The sequence below is a fragment of the Lithobates pipiens genome, unplaced genomic scaffold (genome assembly GCF_037356315.1).
Source record: "Lithobates pipiens isolate NorthernLeopardFrog02 unplaced genomic scaffold, aLitPip1_a1.2 Scaffold_48, whole genome shotgun sequence".
NCBI lineage: Eukaryota > Metazoa > Chordata > Amphibia > Anura > Ranidae > Lithobates > Lithobates pipiens.
In genome coordinates this window covers 3,537,439-3,556,775 of record NW_027507872.1, presented here as the reverse complement: position 1 = coordinate 3,556,775, position 19,337 = coordinate 3,537,439, and the positions used below count along the sequence as shown (strand labels likewise).

At 50.3% G+C, this 19,337-nt stretch overlaps 1 protein-coding gene across 1 annotated transcript in view; it reads right to left on the bottom strand.

The window, feature by feature from the left end:
- The window catches only part of LIN7B (lin-7 cell polarity scaffold B), a 1,167,120-nt gene that overhangs the window by 869,316 nt on the left and 278,467 nt on the right, over window positions 1–19,337 (bottom strand). The gene's annotated exons all lie outside the window — the stretch shown is intronic.

Here is a 19,337-nt window from a genome sequence, read left to right as displayed (position 1 = left end):
CAGCAAAGGACCCTGGTGCATCCTGTATTTTCAGGGTATCACGCACAGCGGTTATAAGTGATCCAACTAGTGCTTTTTCCTGCGTGGATCATGAATCATTCTCACTGTCCGATCAGACCTGTTCAGCGTCCTCTGACACATCCCAACAGGGGCCATCAGTCACTGCGGGGCCCAAGTCTGAATCAGAGCTCTCCCCGGAGGATGGGGGGCAGGGGCCGTTTCTTATCCCCCTTATGCCCGCACACTGCCTCCACCCTGACAACGAATGTTTCAAGGACCACCGACAAAGTGTCCAAAGGCACTGCACTATTTGAAGGCGAGCAATTGCAGGAAGGTCTAGGGAAGAAACACCAGCTTCTGACGCCATGCTGACCCATCCTGTCTGCCACCCTTGGGGACTTAAGACAAGGTGCTCAATCCCACCCTCTTAGCTGCTAACAGACTGAGGGCCCCCTACAGCAGGACTCACCACCCCCGAGCGCTGCGCCATGCTGCTTCTGATCGCTGTGTCCTGTGTCAGCCCACAAGTGTCCAGGAACAAAAACCATGCTGTTCTGAGGTACAGGGACCAGCGCTGGGGAGAAAAAACACATTGAGGCTACAAGAAAATGGATGCCGGCTCTCCTTGTATAGAAAAAAACACGGGGAAAATGCCCGCTGAACTCAGAGAAAATGGCTGCCGACCATGCTCCTCACAGAAGCTAACAGAAAATGGCTGATGATAAACTGTACACAGAAGATGGCAGCAGTTAGCGCTATGGTGGCAGCACATGCAGAGCCCACAGATTAGACATGGGCGCCGTCAATAAATTCGTTTTGTTCCATTCCGTTCCAGTTCATGTTAGAATTAATTCGTACTTCGTATTTCGTGTCCGAAATTCAATTTCAATTCGTACGAAATACGAATTGTCGTTAGGTTTGTTAACTTGTACGAACGTTCTTTACGATGAATTTAAAGGAAAAAATATATACCTCAATATGTCCAAATTTCGTTACTACGGAAACAACATGTGACTTGGTTGACCAATCAGAGGTTTTCTTCTGCTGCTGAGGCCTACAGGGCAGGCCCGATCATGTGACTTCCCTTTGTGGGTTAGTTAGTGTAGTGGAGCAGATCACACGATTATTTCTCTGTGCATCTGAGCGAATATCTTTGCAATCCTTAGCTTTTCATTGTTCATTTTAGTTTATATCAGTTGTAGTTTGCAAGTGTATCATCTTAGTGTTTAGTTTCTGGTTTTATTCGTTTTTTGGTTGGTTTTGAGATAATTTTTTTTTTTTTTTTCATTTGTTTCATTTAGTTAATATTTTGTTATTTTCTGTTGGTATAATATTTTTTTTGTACATTTGGTGATTTTGGTGTTCGTTTGCTGCAATCAAAATCATATTTTTTTTTTTTTTGTCTACATTTTTCTAACTTTTAAAGGAAAAATGAGCAGCAAACAAGGCCAAAAAAGCAGTAAGAGTGCTGCTGGGAGAGGGAGAGCTATGACCCGTGTACATGAGCAGCAGGTGGGACGTTCTGTCTCTGCGCCCTCTGAGCTCAGCTCACCTCCCATAAAGCTGAGGCGACTGGGAGTGAAGACTGCTGGTGGTAAAGAGCCTGGCAAACGGCAGACATTTGCATGTCGCCAGCTGTTCCAGGATTTACCTCCTAGAACCAGCAGCACAATTCATAGCAAAAGTGGCGCTACCACCTCTGCCACTGCTGCTGGTAACATGCTGCTCATTGGTACCTTTTATGGAAGAGGGCAGGCCAAAGGGGTTCCCAGTGCACATACATTTTGTGCAGCCAAAGCTGGAGTTCCTGGCCATGCAGCAGGAAACATGTCAGGAGGCCGAGGCTCATGATGATGTCACCACCACCATTGCTGCCAGTGCCATCACCATCAGCACTACAGGGAGCTTGGCAGTGGTCAGCAAGGAGACAGAGTTTACTGCTTCTAATGATCACTGTTCCCTTGGCAATGTGAAAGAGGTGGAAGCAGGCTTTCCTGACATTGAGGTAGACAAATGTAATTTCCAGCCCTCTACCCATGTTGGCACCACCGACAGCCCAGAAAGTATCTCCCCTCAGTCCCCACTACTTTTTTCTCCTGAAAAGACCCCTGCCCAAGTGCTTTCTAAGCCTCCAGCATCAGAATGGGCCAATGCAACCATTAGACCTCAATCCATCACAGCACCCAATATACCTGGGATGTTCAGGTCTCTTCCTCCCGCTCCTGCCGAACCTCAGAAAGAGAGTGTGACCTCTGCAGTGGAAGGTATTCCATCAGGCAGTGTCCGAGGTGGTGGCTGCCGTTCCAGCATTTGGCAGCATTTTCAAAGAATTGTTGTCGGTCAGAAGGCCAAATGAAATCACTGTGGCAGGGAGGTCAGATGGGGCCGAGACATAGGGCATCTCAGTAACAGTGGCATGAACCAGCACATGCATGTGCACTACCATACAGTGCTGTTAGGGGAGAAAAGTATCATGGCCACTCCTCCAAACACCAAAAGGGGAACCAATAGTGGCACCGCCACAGCCACCATCCCGCATCCAATCCATACCAGCCAGGCCCCCCTGGAAGATTTTGGTGGCTTTCAGAGTAAGGGTATGTCTCGGGCGCAGGTGCATAAAATAACACGCCTGATTGGCCAGCTCATTGCAGTTGGAGGAGCACCTTTCAACATGGTGGAAGGTGAGCCCTTCAAGCAATTGATGCAGGCTGTTGCACCACAGTACCGTGTGCCATCACGTAAGACCTTCAGCCAAACTGTGGTGCCAGCCTTATACAGGTCTTGTGTTGGGGTGCTCAAGGAGGAGATTGGAAGGGCAGGTGGTCCAATATGCCAATGTGCCCCGATGTGCCCCAATGCGCCCTGATGTGTCCCAATGTGCTCCAATATGCCCCGATGTGCCCCAATGTGCTCCAATGTGCCCTGATGTGCCCCCACCATTCTTCTCATTTACACATATGACTGCTAGAACAGATAAAAAGACATTTAGGGAAATTGATCAAGCTTGAAGCGAACAGAATCTGGAGCAGTTGCCCATGGCAACCAATCAGCTTCTCTTCAGTTTGTTCCGTTAAGATTTAAAAATACAAGAGAGAAGCGGATTGTCTGCCATGCATCGCTGGTCCAGTTTTCGCCTGATCACCCCCACACTGTTTGGGGTCACCGGGGATGTGCGGAGAGCACATGCTTGGTAACACCAAACAATTTCCAGTGACCCTGCATATCCCCGCTGACCCCGTACAGTGCGGGGTATAAAAACAAAAGCAGCTGTGCATGGCAGCCATGTGCTCATTATGAGGGGCTCCCACCATCCCTGTGCTGTGCTGACTTCCTCCTGGGGCTGTACCCCTGCTATGCTCAGTATGTCAGCACAGGAATGGTGGAAACCCCTCATAATGAGCACAGCAGAGGTACAGCCCCAGGAGGAAGTCAGCATAGCACAAGGATGATGGGAGCCCCTCATAATAAGCAAAATGACTGAGTCGTCGATGCGACGACAACTGATCCGAAATTCGTAAACAAAAGTTCGTATTGCGTACAAAATTTGGACGCATGGCAATTCGTATTTCGGATCCTCCCGAACGTATGAATTTAGGGAAATTCGTACGAATTTGCGATTCGTACGAAACTAATCGCACATGTCTACCACAGATACCAGCAGAGAGACAGATGACAGCACAGGGACGCACACAGCCAGCTTAGCCCCCAATCAAGGATCAGAGCCCCCGGGACGATCCCTGGCCCAGGTACACACACCGCACTACAGCCCAGTTATGTAGAATCCACCATGGGTGGAGGGCAAACGGAGACAGGGAGAGAAGAAAGGGAGAAGAGGGACCCACTAAACGACCTCCCAGGGCATGCTGAGACAGGGAGAGCTGTATTTACCATCTGGATGAGCTGGAGGCATCCCATCACAGGCCCACACCCGTGCAGTACGGGGTGGCTGCGGGCCATGGCACACTGTGACAAAGACATCCAGTCATATCTGTGCCCCAGAGCATATAGCTCACCGGCCACCCCTGGAGCCTGAGGGGCATGTCATGGCTGACCCAGCGCATAGCTAGGGCTTGCACACGCTCGATGGCCAGGCTGGGGAAGACTACAAGGATCTATCTTATCCAGCCTGTCACCCAGCCGGCTGTTGATAGAAGATCACAGGATCATAAAATCTTGCGCAAAAGGCAAAAATCCAGAAAAAAACGCCAGGACTGATGTCCTTCTCCTTCACTAGGCAGAAAAAAACTGAGCTGCAGAAAGCAGGCTGAGGGGTTATTGCCAGAGGGACCGCCCCCTGGGCGTAACTGTTCAGTTCTGTTTTTCACATGTATTACATGTTCTGCCTAATCCTCTCCTGAAGGTGGTGTTATAACCATACGGCCAAGATTAATGGAGCTGTGTCCGTCAATAAACAAAAGAGAAAAACATCTTTTTTCAAGACATGCTAGCGTGATCAAGAATCTTCAAACTACAGCTCTCCAGCTGTTGCAGAACTACACGCTACAAACTCTGACATTCACAGACATGACAAGGCATGATGGGAATTGTAGTTCCTGAACAACTGGAGGGCTGTAGTTTGAAGACCCCTGTGCTAGACCATTATTATGCCTCCAGAATTGGGAGTGTGGCATATACCCAAATTCTCTCTGCTGGTGGACACAAGAACCTACATCTATAGATATATAAACATATCTACACACACACACACACACACACACACACACACACACACACACACACACACACACACACACACACACACACACACACACACACACACACACACACACACACACACACACACACTAGGGTTGTCATTTCTCCAGTTTTCACTCGGACAGTCCAGTTTTTTTAGACATGTGTCCGGGTCTCTGCCCACCTGTAACCCAGACAATACCTCACCTAACCCGACCCGCGGCTCACTGTGCCATGTCGCCATGTCCACAGTGATTTCTGCTCCTGGCATGCCAAGTTTTCTCCCTCCCCCATTTACCCCCTGCACTCATCGCCTCCATCCGATCAGTGTGCTAAGTTCAGACGGGACACGGTGGTGGAGCCTCCACGTTGCTGTGTGCTCTGGCTGGCTGCAGACGGGGGACAGAGAGGTCTGGGGCTCTGGCTGGCTGCAGAAAGGACACGGAGGTGGAGATGCAGGCGACGCCTCCATGTTAGCTGCTGCTCTCTTGAGAACTGTGCAGAGATCACGCTGGAGACTTGTACAGTAAGTTTTTGAGGTATTGTGTATATCAGGAATTCAACAAAGGGTTCTTATCCCTCCCTCATACACCATCTATTCATACAGTCCTCAAACCCCCATACAACATTCATAAAGTCCTCAGCCCCCATAAAATATGCATACATACAGTCCTAATCCCCCCCCCCCCCACAATAAGCATGCATACAGTCCTCACCCTCCCCCCATACAATATACATACATACAGTCCTCATCCTCCACCCCCATACAATATGCATACGTAGCCATGCTTTGTTAAAAATAGGATTTTCCCAAGGCGTCTTTCAGGACAGCACCTGAGAGATAGCGACTCCTCCCTCCTCGTTAGGAAACACCTTCTTCCTCCAGACTTTAAAGGGAGGCGCCTCCCTACCACACCTCAGTTTTTGTGTTTCCTCCGGCCCGGAGGGAACACCTTTTGGGAGGGAGTCTTTTTCTCTTAGGTGTTCCTGAGGGACTAGGCTTCTTTCCCTTTTTTTTCCTCCTTTAGAGACCCTCTGTCCTCCCGACCTACCCACGCCTCGTCAGCGGTAGCAAGCGGGCTCCTCTTCCCCTCTTGTGCTCAGAGAGAGCCGAAGATTCGGTGACCCGCACGTTCGTGGGCACGGCGGCGCGCGTGTGCCGCCTCCATGTTTTTTTTTTTTTTTTTTTTTTTTCGGCGGTCGCGCCGGAAGTGACAGAGCGGGTCATCGGGTCAGCTGAAACGTCGTTTCCGGCGTGGACGCAGGGGGGAGGAGGGAGGACAGGTGCTGGTGCCTATTTCCGCTTCCGGTCCGGTGCAGCTGCATTGCGTGACTCCGGAGGCGGCGTTTAGCCACAAGTGGATTTCTGCACACCTGTTATGGAAGACTCAGCGTCTGCAGCGGTGGGGACAGGCACAGGCACCAGCAAAGCCCAGGTAAGAGGCAGCGGTTAAAGTCTGCCTTTCTTTTCCCTATTTCCTGGCGTTTGGTCTCGCTCTCTCTCTCTTTTTTTTTTTTTTTTTTTTTCCCCCCTGGTGGCAAGGGGCCTGTCTGGGCACTAGAAGCTGACTGGTTTCTTCTCAGTGCACCTGTGTGGTGATCCCTATCAAGGCTGAGACTGGGTCTCACTAAGGGTTCCCTGGTTTTTTTCCTTTTTTTGTCTTTTTCTTCGTAGGCTAAGAGCTCTGACCCAAAGAAAAGATGTCCTTCTTGCAGGGCTAAGCTGGGAGAAAATTGGAATAAAACCCTATGCAGTCCCTGCATTACTTCTTTAGTTAAGGAGGAATCTGCCTCTGTATGTGAGGATCTGGTGGCCTCTGTAAAGAAGGAGCTATACGCCACGATCCAGAATTTTCGTGACTCACTAGCAAATCCGGCTGCTAGTCAGCCTGCCACTTCAGAGTCTTCCCAGGGGTCTCTCTCAATCCCGGGGTTGGAATCTCTGCCTGAAGACCCTTCAGATAGGGAAAAGCAGTCCGCTGCTCTTTCCGTTAAAGATTCGGAAGAGGAGTTGGAGGATTCTGAGGTAGCCCCCTCTAAATTCAAACTGTCCCTTGAAGAGGTCGATGGGCTCCTTAAAGCCATTCATGCTACGCTTGGTTTAAGTGAGGAGAAAAAGGAATTATCACTCCATGACCGCATGTATGCTGGTTTGGATGAGCCTAAGGGCCGAACGTTCCCAGTTCATCCGGTCATCTCTGAGGTCATTAGGAAAGAATGGCAGGATCCAGAGAAAAAGCCCTTTTTCTCCAAAGCCCACAAAAGGCGTTTTCCTTTTGAGGAGGACCCTGCAGCAGTATGGAACAAGGTGCCCAGACTGGATGCCGCCTTTTCCCAGGTTTCAAGGTCCACGGATCTGTCCTTTGAGGACATGGGAGTTCTGAAAGATCCGATGGACAAACGCATGGATCTTTTGCTCAAGAGATCATGGCAATCAGTTATGAGCAATTTAAGACCAGCAATGGCCACAACGTGGGTAGCCAGAAATTTAGAATACTGGGTTAACCAGTTAAAGTCACATATAGCTGCAGATTCCCCTAAACAGGAAATCTTAGATTCTTTTCCTACCCTGATTACGGCAGTGGCTTATGTTGCAGATGCCTCAGCTGAGGCAATTAAGATATCAGCCAGGTCAGCAGCTCTAACTAATGCTGCAAGAAGAGCCTTATGGCTTAAAACCTGGCCTGGTGACTCGGCCTCAAAGAATAAGCTGTGTGGGTTACCCTTTTCAGGGGACCTGCTCTTCGGCCCTGACCTCGATAATATTCTTGACAGGACAGCCGATAAAAAGAGATCCTTTCCGGTCAAAAAGAAAAAACAGGTACCAAAACGTCTTTTTCGACCTCAAAAAGCTCAGGATCAGGACAGCAAGTTGCAGGGGAGAAGGAAAAGTTGGTCCGCCCCGAAGCCGAAGGGTAGAGGCGGAATTCTCTTCCGTCCTCCTACACAGGCCGAAAAATCGCAATGACTCGTCTCTGCGGGTGGGCGGAAGATTACAAGAATTTCTTCCGCAGTGGTCAGGGATAACTTCAAATCAGTTTATCCTGACCACTCTCGCACAGGGTTACTCACTCGAGTTTGTCAACGACCCCCCAAAAAGGTTCCTGATTACCAACACCCCGCGGGACCCAGTAAGGGCCCTGGCCATGAAGTCCTCTCTAGAGGAACTGATGCAACAGGGCGTAGTAGTACAGGTACCCCTGCAAGAACAGCAGGAGGGGTTTTATTCCCATGTTTTCCTAGTAAAGAAACCGACAGGAAAATTTCGGTTGATTCTCAACCTAAAACCTTTAAACGAGTCCATAAGGTACAGGAAGTTCAAAATGGACTCAATTTTTTCGGTCAGAAATCTGTTGACGCCAGGATGTTTTATGGCGTCAGTAGATTTAAAAGACGCATACCTACATGTTCCAATCTCTCCCCAGTCTCAGAAGTTCCTCAGGCTGGCAGTAAGGTTGGGGGGTGTGGTTCATCATCTCCAGTTCAGGGCCCTACCCTTCGGCCTGTCATCATCTCCCCGAATTTTTACCAAAATAATGGCAGAAGCTTTAGCGCCGCTGCGACTTCAGGGAATCGCAGTTATTCCTTATTTAGACGATCTGCTGTTTTTCGCCCCATCCAGCGAGGAATTGCAGACCAATCTAGACAAAGCTCGCAGCCATCTGGAGGCTTTGGGGTGGATTTTGAACCTCCAAAAGTCGTCCCTAAACCCATCTCAGGAGATTCGGTTTTTAGGGTATTTAATAAATTCAGTGGATCAAAAAATCTTCCTTCCCTTAGACAAAAAGGACAGGATTTCCGGTGCAGTGTCTTTATTACAGACCAGCCAAAAGCTGACAGTAAGACAGGTTATGTCAGCTTTGGGGGTTCTAACTTCAACAATGCCAGCAGTCCAGTGGGCAAGAATGCATTTCAGGTGTCTGCAGGCTTTCCTTCTAAAATCTTGGGATCACACAGTGGCATCCCTAGAGGCAGAGGTGAGAGTGTCAACCCAGGTAAAAAGGTCCCTATGGTGGTGGAAAAGACAGGATGTCTTATCGGAAGGGTTAGTCTGGGCTTTTCCAGTCGAGAAAAGACTAACAACCGACGCCAGTTCCTGGGGGTGGGGAGCCCATCTAGGAACACGTTTCACTCAGGGGTCCTGGGCCAAAGAGGAGACAATAAGGTCCTCAAACTGGAGGGAGCTCAAGGCGATTGCCTTGGCTCTGGAGTTGTTTGTTCAGGAGCTTCAGTCCCATCACGTCCAGGTCCTAACAGACAATGCCATGGCGGTGGCTTATTTAAACAGACAGGGGGGTACAAGAAGCAGGTCGCTTCAGGTACTGGCCATGGAGTTTCTTCGGTGGGCGGAAAAACGTTTGTTATCCCTATCAGCAGTCCACCTAAAAGGGGATCTAAACAGGTTAGCGGACTTCCTAAGCAGAAACGCTATTCAGGAAGCGAAATGGTCTCTAAACCCGGAGGTATTCACAATGATTGCCGGAAAATGGGGTTTACCAGAGGTGGACCTGTTCGCCTCAAGGGTGAACGCCCAGGTTCCCCAGTTCTTTTCCCTGGACAGTCGCGATGGCTCGCTGGGGACAGATGCGCTAGCTTATCCATGGGAATTTCGTCTTTGCTACGCTTTCCCCCCATTTCAGTTAATCCCGTTAATTTTAAGAAAAATTCAGAGGGAGAAGGTGCCAGTTATTCTAATCACGCCCTTTTGGCCAAAAAGGGCCTGGTTTTCGACAGTTCTAGGTCTGGCAATCAAGCCTTGTTGGCATCTGCCCCTCAGACACGATCTGTTGTTGCAGGGCCCAGTAAACCATCCAGGAGTGGCCAGCCTGGCCCTCACGGCCTGGTTTCTGAAAGGCAGCTCCTTAGGAGCAAGGGGTTTTCCAACCGTTTGATCTCTACCCTTTTGGCAAGTAGGAAAAGGGTTACGGGGGCCATTTATTCTAAGGTTTGGAAGCGTTATAAAACTTGGTGTTTGTCAGCCGCCCAGGTGACAGGGAGCCTTGTCTCCATCTTGGAGTTTTTACAGGATGGAGCAGACAAGGGACTGGCAGTTAGTACCCTGAAGGTGCAGGTAGCAGCCCTGACAGTGTTCTTAGAGAAATCTGTGGCCTCAGATCCGCTGGTGATCAGATTCTTTAGAGCCCTTAAGAGATCTAGGCCAGCTCCTATTAAGGTTTTTCCTAGATGGGATTTGTCGGTAGTCCTACAGTCTCTAACAAAGGGGCCTTTTGAGCCTCTTGTGGAGGCTTCCCTTAGGTTTCTCACATTAAAAAACGTTTTTCTGATTGCCATTGTCTCTGCACGCAGGATCAGTGAGCTAAATGCGCTGTCAGTTAAAGAACCATATCTTTCCATTTTTCCTGACAGAGTTATTCTTAGAACAGATGCAAAATTCTTACCGAAGGTAGCTTCAGTGCAGAACCGTATACAGGACATAGTACTGCCAACCTTTTGTGTTAACCCCAAAGGAAATAAGGAGACTTTTTTCCATACTTTGGACGTCAGGAGGACTCTGCTGAGTTATTTAGAAAGGACGGAGTCCTTCAGACGTTCAGATTCACTGTTTGTACTTTTCTCAGGAAGAAAAAAGGGTTTTCAGGCTTCTAAAGTTACTTTAGCTAGATGGCTGAAATTAGCTATCTCGGAGGCATATTCCCAGGCAGGATTATCCCCTCCAGCAGAAATTTGTGCACACTCAACCAGGGCTCTGGCGTCTACGTGGGCAGAGAGAGCTGGTGCCACCCCGGAGCAGATCTGCAAGGCGGCGACATGGTCGAGTTTTCACACATTTGTGAAGCATTATAGACTGGACCTCACTTCTGCCAGCGATCAGGCGTTTGGCAGAAAGGTCCTGCAAGCTGTTGTCCCGCCCTAAGGGGTAAGTCTCTGTTATCCTCTCAGGTGCTGTCCTGAAAGACGCCTTGGGAAAGACCAAGTTAGACTTACCGGTAACTTGTTTTCCAGAAGTCTTTCAGGACAGCAAGCATCCCGCCCTATGGTATTGTATTATGCTACGCTGTGACTAACGTATGTGTTTATGTGTTCCAGCCGGGGCCGGAGGTTCTCTTCTACAACTGAGGTGTGGTAGGGAGGCGCCTCCCTTTAAAGTCTGGAGGAAGAAGGTGTTTCCTAACGAGGAGGGAGGAGTCGCTATCTCTCAGGTGCTGTCCTGAAAGACTTCTGGAAAACAAGTTACCGGTAAGTCTAACTTGGTCTTTTGTACTCACCGTAAAATCCTTTTCTCTGTAATTCACTGACTGACACAGCTCCTCTCTGTAACAAAATGGGTTGTCAGCCCTATCACTGGAGATTACTAGGCAAGTTGTAATACAACACTTCAGAACTTTAAGTTCTGCCCAGGGGGCAGTCCCTAGGCTACAACCCCACAGCCTGCTCTAGCAGAGCTCAGTACGTCAACAAGCAGTATAACGTAAAGAGAAAAAGGAGGGACGGGTGCTGTGTCGGTCGGTGAATTACAGAGAAAATGATTTTACGGTGGGTACAAAAATCCTATTTTCGCTTATATTCACAAATCGACACAGCTCCTCTCTGTAACAAAATGTGATGTCCCAAAGCAGTGCCAAACGAGGGGTGGGAAAAACAGCATAAAAACTTCATCCACCATGGCAAGTGGGAACTAGTGAAGCTAAACCCACAAAAAAACAGCAGTGTTTGGAAAAACACCACCACATACCCGGGTATCCTCAACAGGAGATATCCCCAAGACCGCAACCATTTGCAGAAGTAATGCAACAGTGCATTTAACAGAACAGTACTGCGTTTTTATCGAAAAAACTGGAAAAATTAAAGATTGCATATTTAATTGCAACTACACGGCCGCCTGCAAAACTTTGCGGCCAAAACAGGCATCAGCCGATGCACTGATGTCTACCTTGTAGAACTTGGTAAATGTATGGACAGACGACTAGGTCGCCGCCTTACACACCTGAGCGACCGATGCTTGGTGTCGGAAGGCCCAAGACGTTCCGATTGCCCTCGTAGAGTGGGCCGTGACCGGAAAGGGGGACACCTGCTCCTTTAAGGCGTAGGCTTGTTCTACAATCTGTCTGATCCACCTGGAAAAGGTGGCCGACGAGACCACCATGCCCTTATTTGGACTAGCCACCAAAACACAGTAGGTCCAACTTCCGAAAGGGAGCCGTGGCAGCCAAATACACCTTCAGGGCCCTAACCACGTCCAGAGCGTAAAGGGCCACCTCCATGGGGTGCTTCGGCTTAGGACACAGCGATGGTAACACAATGCCCTCATTGATATGAAAAGCTGAAATCACCTTCAGAAGAAAAGATGGTTGCGGACGCAACACCACCTTATCCCTGTGGATGACCAGATAGGGTGACTTGCAAGACAAGGCCCGCCAATTCCGAAACCCTCCTGGCCGATGTGATGGCCACCAGAAAGACCACTTTCTGGGAAAGAGTCAACAGGGGACTCTCCCTGATATTTTCAAACGGCGATTTTTGAAGCGCCAATAATACCAGGTTCAAATCCCATAGGGGGTAACAGTGGGCGCACCAGAAGGACTACATGTCGTACCCCCTGAACGAAGGTACCCACTAAGGAGTGCAATGCCAGGGGTTGTTGAAAAAAGACAGCCAAGGCTGAGATTTGCCCCTTGATGGTCCTCAATGCCAATCTCTTGTCTACTCCTTGCTGGAGAAACAGCAGGATCCTTGCTACGGAAAAGGAACGCGGATGCCATCCTTTCTCCTCACACATGGAGATGTAGGCCTTCCAGGTACAATGGTATATCTTCCGAGAAGAAGATTTCCGTGCCCTCAACATAGTTGGAATTACCGAGTCCAACAGACCTCAGTTTCTCAACACCTGGCTCTCAATAGCCATGCCGTTTAACCACTTCCCACCCGGCCGATGCATATATACGGCCGGGTGGGAGCCGTCTACTCCTAATATGACGTTCAGGAACGTCATTCAGGAGTAGCGGGATCGCGCGCGCGCGCAGCGGCGCGATCCCGATGTGCTCGTGTCACCCGGACACGGCACATCTCAGATCGGCAGGAGGGCTCTGTGATTGGCCCTCCTGATCACATGACGGCCGTGTCCAATCACGGCCGTCATGTGATGTAAACAAACAGCCGGTTGCTAGGCAATCGGCTCTCCTCTCCTCACACGGAAGTCACCGCTGAGGAGAGGAGAGCAGAACGCTGCAGCCGGCTGATGATCAGTGAGTATGGGCTGCTTTTTACAGCTTTTTACTCACTGATCATCAGTGTAGTGTAAACACACAACACACCACACAGTACAAACACAGTCCCCACATATGTCCCCAAAACACACATGTCCCCAAAACATACATGTCCCCAAATAATAAAAACACATGTCCCTAATAATAAAAACATGTCCCCCACATATGTCCCACTAAAATCACATGTCCCAATGATTATCTGCACACATATGTACGTGATCACCTGCACACATATGTACATGATCATTTGCGTACATATATCCGTGATCACACAAACCAATTATTATACACTTAACGGAATTTTTTTTACCAAAAACATGTAGCAGAATACATTTTGGCTTAAATTTATGACAAAATTTGATTTTATTGGATTTCTTTTCAAATAGAAAAAAGAAAATATTGTTTTTTTTCCAAATTTCCGCAATTTTTGCGCTTATATCGCAAAAAAAAAAAGTCGTGAATAAATAACACCAAAATAAAGCTCTATTTGTGCGAACAAAATGATAACAATTTCATTTGGGTACAGTGTAGCATGACCGCGCAATTGTCACTGAAAGCGCTAGAGCGCTGAAAGCTGAAAATTGGGCTGGGAAGGAAGGGGGTGAAAGTGCCCTGTATTGTAGTGGTTAAAGCCAGCGATGGTAAAGCAAGGTGAAAGATTGGACCTCGAGATAGGAGGTCCTCTCACAATGGCAGTCGCCAGGGAGCGTCTGCCACCAGACACACCAGGTCTGCGTACCAGGGCCGCTGAGGCCAATCTGGGGCAACCAGGATTACTGGAATCCCCTCAGCTTCCACTCTGTGAAGCAGGCATGGCAACAGTTTCAGTGGAGGGAAAGCGTAGATCAGCTGGTACTGATCCCACTGAGCCACCAGCGCGTCTGCCCATGGGTCTCTTGTCCTGGACACGAATCTTGCCACCTTCCAATTGAGACGGGAGGCCAATAGATCCACATCTGGTGTGCCCCACTTCAGGAACAGCAGCCTGAATGTCTCCGGATGCAATGCCCATTCTCCTGGGTCCAGCATCTGTCCCCCGCCTGCGAGTTTTCCACTCCTGGGATGTAAATGGCCGACAGGGCCGGTACATGTCGCTCTGCCCACCGAAGTATGTGAGCGAGCTTCCGAGCAGTGACTGAGCGCCTTGTTCCCCCGTGGTGATTTATGTACAACACAGCCATGGCGTTGTCTGACTGTATCCTGATCGGACGCCCTTGAAGACTCATCGACCATGTGTGGAGGCACAGCCTGATCACTCTCAATTCGAGCAGATCGGCAACCTGGATTCTTTCGTCGACCAGAAGCCCTGAGCTGACTGAATCCCCATCACTCCACCCCAGCTGGATAGACTGGCGCCCGTAGTGATCACCAACCATTTCAGATTTTCCGGACTGAATCACCGGGGACCTCAACCACCAGAGCAGGGAGTCCCTGACTGGCTGGCTCACCTGGATCTGTCAATCCAGGGACAACTGAGATTTGTCCCATTTTAACAAGATCTCCTTCTGCAGTACTCTGGTGTGGAACTGGGCGAAGGGTACTCCCAGTACTCGCATGCAAAAACGGAGTGACAACCACTTACGGTTCATCAGCAGTTTCACGACAGACCTGAGAGTCTGCAATTTGTCTGAAGGGAGAAAAACTCTCGCTTCCCTGGAGTAAACCTAGGTACTCCAGAGGCTGGGTCGGCACAATCACCGACTTCTTTAGGTTCAACAGCCACCCAAATTCTTGCAGGGTCTGCATGGTGATCGCCATAGCCTCCTCTAATTCTGAGGCGGAAGATGCTCTCAGGAGGAGATCGTCCGTGTAGCCCACGATCGCGATCCCATGTTGCCTCAGCAACGCCAATACTGGAGCCAGTACCTTGGTAAAGACTCGGAGGGCTAAGACCAGACCAAAAGGAAGAGCCACAAATTGGTAATGGGCTTCCCCGACTGCAAAACGCAGAAACTTTCGATGCTGAAGGCATATGAGTATGTGCAGGTACGCATCCTGGATGTCTAAGGACGCCAGGGATTCCCCTTGATGGAGTGTAGCGACTACTGAGCGAACTGATTCTATTCTGAACCTCTGCACTTTTACAAAGTGATTGAGGGCTTTCAAGTCCAAGATCGGACGTACCCTTTCCTTCTTGGGAACCACAAACAGATTTGAGTAGAATCCCTGGAAGCGCTCCGGAACTGGTACAAACACCCCCAGATTCAGCAAGTCCCTTACCGCCCCCAACAGGGCCTCCCGGCGAACCGGGGATACGGGTATGCTGGAGGGGAAGAATCTGTTTGGCGGCCAAGATAGGAACTCTATATTGTAGCCTGTGGAAATCAGATCGCAGACCCATTGGTCGGATAACTGGGAGGACCACCGGGCTGCAAACTCCCGAATGCGACCCCCCACCCGAGACATGGGTGGGGGCAAACCTTCATGTGGTAGCACTTTTGTTCGCTGGCTTGTTAGGCTTGTGGCTCCAGGGACGCTTTTGACCATCCATGGGCATCCTGTCGGGCTGGGGATTTTTTGTCGAAGCACCGGTCAGACAAAAAAGCCACTTGTGAGCGGAAAAAGAGGGCCCTTGCCTGCGGCGTGGCTCCTTAGCCTTCCTGGCCTGTGGGAGTAGAGTACTCTTACCACCAGTGGCATTTTTAATAATGTCATTTAACAAGGCTCCAAAGAGCCGGTTGCCAAGGAAAGGAAGATCCGTCAGGGCTTTCTTGGATGCCTGGTAAGCAGACCAGCATTTCAACCAAATCAGGCACCTCAGTACCACAGCTGACACTGAAGCCCTGAATAACAGAGGGAGAGTATCCAGGGCCACGTCACAGACGTACTTAAGGCCTTGCACTAGTTGGTCTGCTAGTTCCACGCAGACAGGGGAGGTCTGTTGCTCTCCCAATCCGCGGAGCAAACTTTTGCCCACTCAGTCAGTGTCTGCGACACCAGTGCATATGCCAGTACAGGTCGCACAGCTGACCCCACAACCGTAAACAAGGAATGAGCCACCGCCTTAGCCTTCCTATCCGTGGGATCCTTGAATGCAGGAGTCCCCTCAACCGGGATCGTGGTTACTTTGTTTAACCTGGATACTGGGGGGTCCACGACCGGAGGAGCCGACCACTTTTTTAGAAGGCTTTCCTCAAAGGGGTAACGCACCGCCATGTATTTGGGGACCGCAAAGGTCCGTTGCGGGCGACCCCATTCCTTGTAAATGAACTTGTCAAAATAAGTCAGATACAGGAACACCTTAGGTGAACGTGCTTGCTTGCGGGACCCAAAAGGGACCGGTACATCAGCAGAGGGATCTACTGGCTCCTGAATCTTCAGGGTATCACGCACAGCTGTGATAAGTGCTCCAACTAGCGCTTTTTCGCGCACAGGCACCCGGACGGGGGACTCATCCTCATTGTCCAAACGGTCCTGGTCAGCGTCATCTGACAAGACAGAGCAGGGGCCACCGGCCTCAACAGGACCCAAGTCTGCGTCAGAGCTCTCCCCAGAGGATGGGGGGGCAGGGGCCGCTATTTAGCACCTTTCTTCCCACGTACCGCCTCTGTCTTTGCAACTAACGAACTGAGGACCGCCGCAAGGGTGTCCATAGGGACCGCGCAGTCCGCAAGTGACCCGGTTGCAATTGCCTGGATTTCGGGGGAAGAAACACCAGTTTCTGAAGCCATGTTGACCCTACCCTGTCTGCCACCCGAAGGGGACTTAGGACAGTGACAGTCCCACCCTCCTGCTGCCACTGGCTGAGGGGCTCTAACCCGCTGGACTCACCAACCTGGGCAGTTCCACGCTGTATTACCGCAGTGTCTGATGATCCCCCGCACTCCCAGATGCAGAGATAACAAAACTGTGTCGGTGGCCGGCCGGCCGGTCGCACGATCGGTGGACGATCAGACACACGTGTTCAGAACAGAATAAACCTCCCAGCGCCCTGTGATGATCAAACAGGAAGCAGAGGGCACAGGGGCAGCTGCTAGAGCACAAAAACGCGGTCTGGCTACAAGAAAATGGACGCCGGTGTTCTCAATAGGGAATCACCAGGAAAATGGCCGTCTGAAGCCAGAAGCCAGTCTGACCCTTGCCCATACTTAAAATGGATGCTGAACAGCGCTATGAGGGACTAGAGAGAACACGTGGCAGACACAGTGCTGCACCAACACAGGGGCAGACTACACAGGCATCCAGCGGGATTAAGCTGCAGGACCCAGGCACCCAGCACAGCTAAACCCCCAGATGAGAGCCCAGGCACACACACACCACTCAGCACATTAACAGCCCCCCCCCATGAGGGGGGAAAGGAGGTGAGTTAGGGACAGGGGAGAGAAGAGAGGGGGTGAGGGGGCCCCCGAAACGACCTCCCAGGGAATGCCCAGCTGCTCAACCCTGCCAAGGCCTGGGAGAGCTGTACTTACCAGTCCTGAAGCTGGGAGAGATTAACGGTAGTCAGCTCCTGATCAGTACAGGGAAGACTACTGGCCCGGCATACTGTGACGCAGACATCAGTAGCCCAGTCATATGTATGCCCCGGAGCATAAAGCTCACCAACCACCTCTGGAGTCGAGGTATGTTGTGGCCTGCCGAGCCGTAGCTGCGACCTGCACACGCTCGATGGCTGGACTGGGGAGACTACAAGGATAAGTGAACCAGCCTGTCCCCCAGCCGGCTGTTGATAGAAGATCACAGGTTCATTCATCCAGGCAAGAAAAAACTTAGTTCTGCTAGAGCAGGCTGTGGGGTTGTAGCCTAGGGACCGCCCACTGGGCGGAACTTAAAGTTCTGAAGTCTTGTATTACAACTTGCCTAGTAATCTCCAGTGTTAGGGCTGACAACCCATTTTGTTACATAGTTTCATAGTTAGAAATAAGGTTGAATAAAGACACCAGTCCATCCAGTTCAACCTGAGTGAGTGTCTACCCCTATTCCTGTACATTGCACACTCACATTGGTCCCTACCCTCAAGGAGCACAATCCAAAGTCCCCATTCATATACTAGGGCCAATTGTGGACAGAAGCCAATTAACCCACCTGCATGTCTTTGGAGTGTGGGAGGAAACCGGAGTGCCCGGAGGAAACCCACACAGGCACAGGGAGAACATGCAAACTCCAGTCAGGTAGTGTCGTGATTGGGATTTGAACCAGCGACCCTTTTTACTGCTAGGTGAGAGTGCTAACCACTACAACACTGTGCCGCCTGCGGTTACAGAGAGGAGCTGTGTCAGTCGGTGAATATAACAGAAATGGGCATTACAGTTATGCTGGTTACCAATGAGTTTGGCTCCCTCTAGTGTCCTTTTGTATGCCATTAAGACTTTGTTTAGTTTCTGTGAAGCAGAGTTTCAAAGCATTGTGGGAGATGTGGTTTAATGGGGAAGTGACTCATTTGTTAACTTAGTTTGGGAACTACTAACCCACAGTGCTAAATCACAGACCCACAAGGCTAAGTTACTGCATTAAATGCTGTCCTCACCCCCCCCCCCCCCCCCAATACAACATGCATACATACAGTCCTCATCACCCTCCCATACAATATGCATACATACAGTCCTCACCCCCCACCCCCATACAATATGCATATGTAGTACAACTACCAAGAGCACCACAGGACCTAAGCTTCCAGGGAACTGACAGGGGGGACCCCTTGAGGTTCGCTGTTGGTCCTGCCATCACTTGGGTCATCTGGCGGCCCAGTGCCCAAGTCGGGAAGAACCAATGGAGTGTGATATGGGTCGCCGTCGATCCATGTATATCCATGCATTATGTGCTGCAACCAACCTAAATCTGCATGAGTGTGTGGTGCGGGTCAATGGACAGGAGGTGGCAGCACTCCTTGACTCTGGGATTGTCGTTGCCCTGCTCCGATCGGACGGGTTGCCAAGAAAGCTGGTACCAAGGGAACAGGTTGGGGTCATCTGTGTACATGGTGATGTTAAAAACTATCCGGTGGCCTGTGTGTCCCTGTGTACACCAGCAGGAATGGCTAAACTAAAAGTGGGGGTGGTCCCGGGACTACCTCATGATTTACTAATCCGGCGAGACTGCTCCATGTTTTGGGACTTGCATGAGCAGGAGGTGGTGAATAATACTGTGTTGCAGGAGGTTGTTACTAAGGATCAGTACCAGGTTGCTGAACCTGCAGAAGGTGAGCCCGGTCCCCTAGAGGTGTTTGCGGGATTGGCAGCGGAAAGTACCTCCTCTGAGCCAGACATGTCAGATCTCGTGGGGGCTCCCGGGAAGATTTCCTTAGTGCTCAGATGAGGGACCCTACTTTGATCCCCGCCAGGGAACAGGCCCCGGTCCTAAACGGTGAATCACAGCACCCTGGGGCAGACGTGAAGTTCCCCCATTTTGCTGTGAATCATGACTTGTTGTACTGAGTAACTAAGGTCAATCAAGAAGTGTTGGAACAACTGGTGGTAC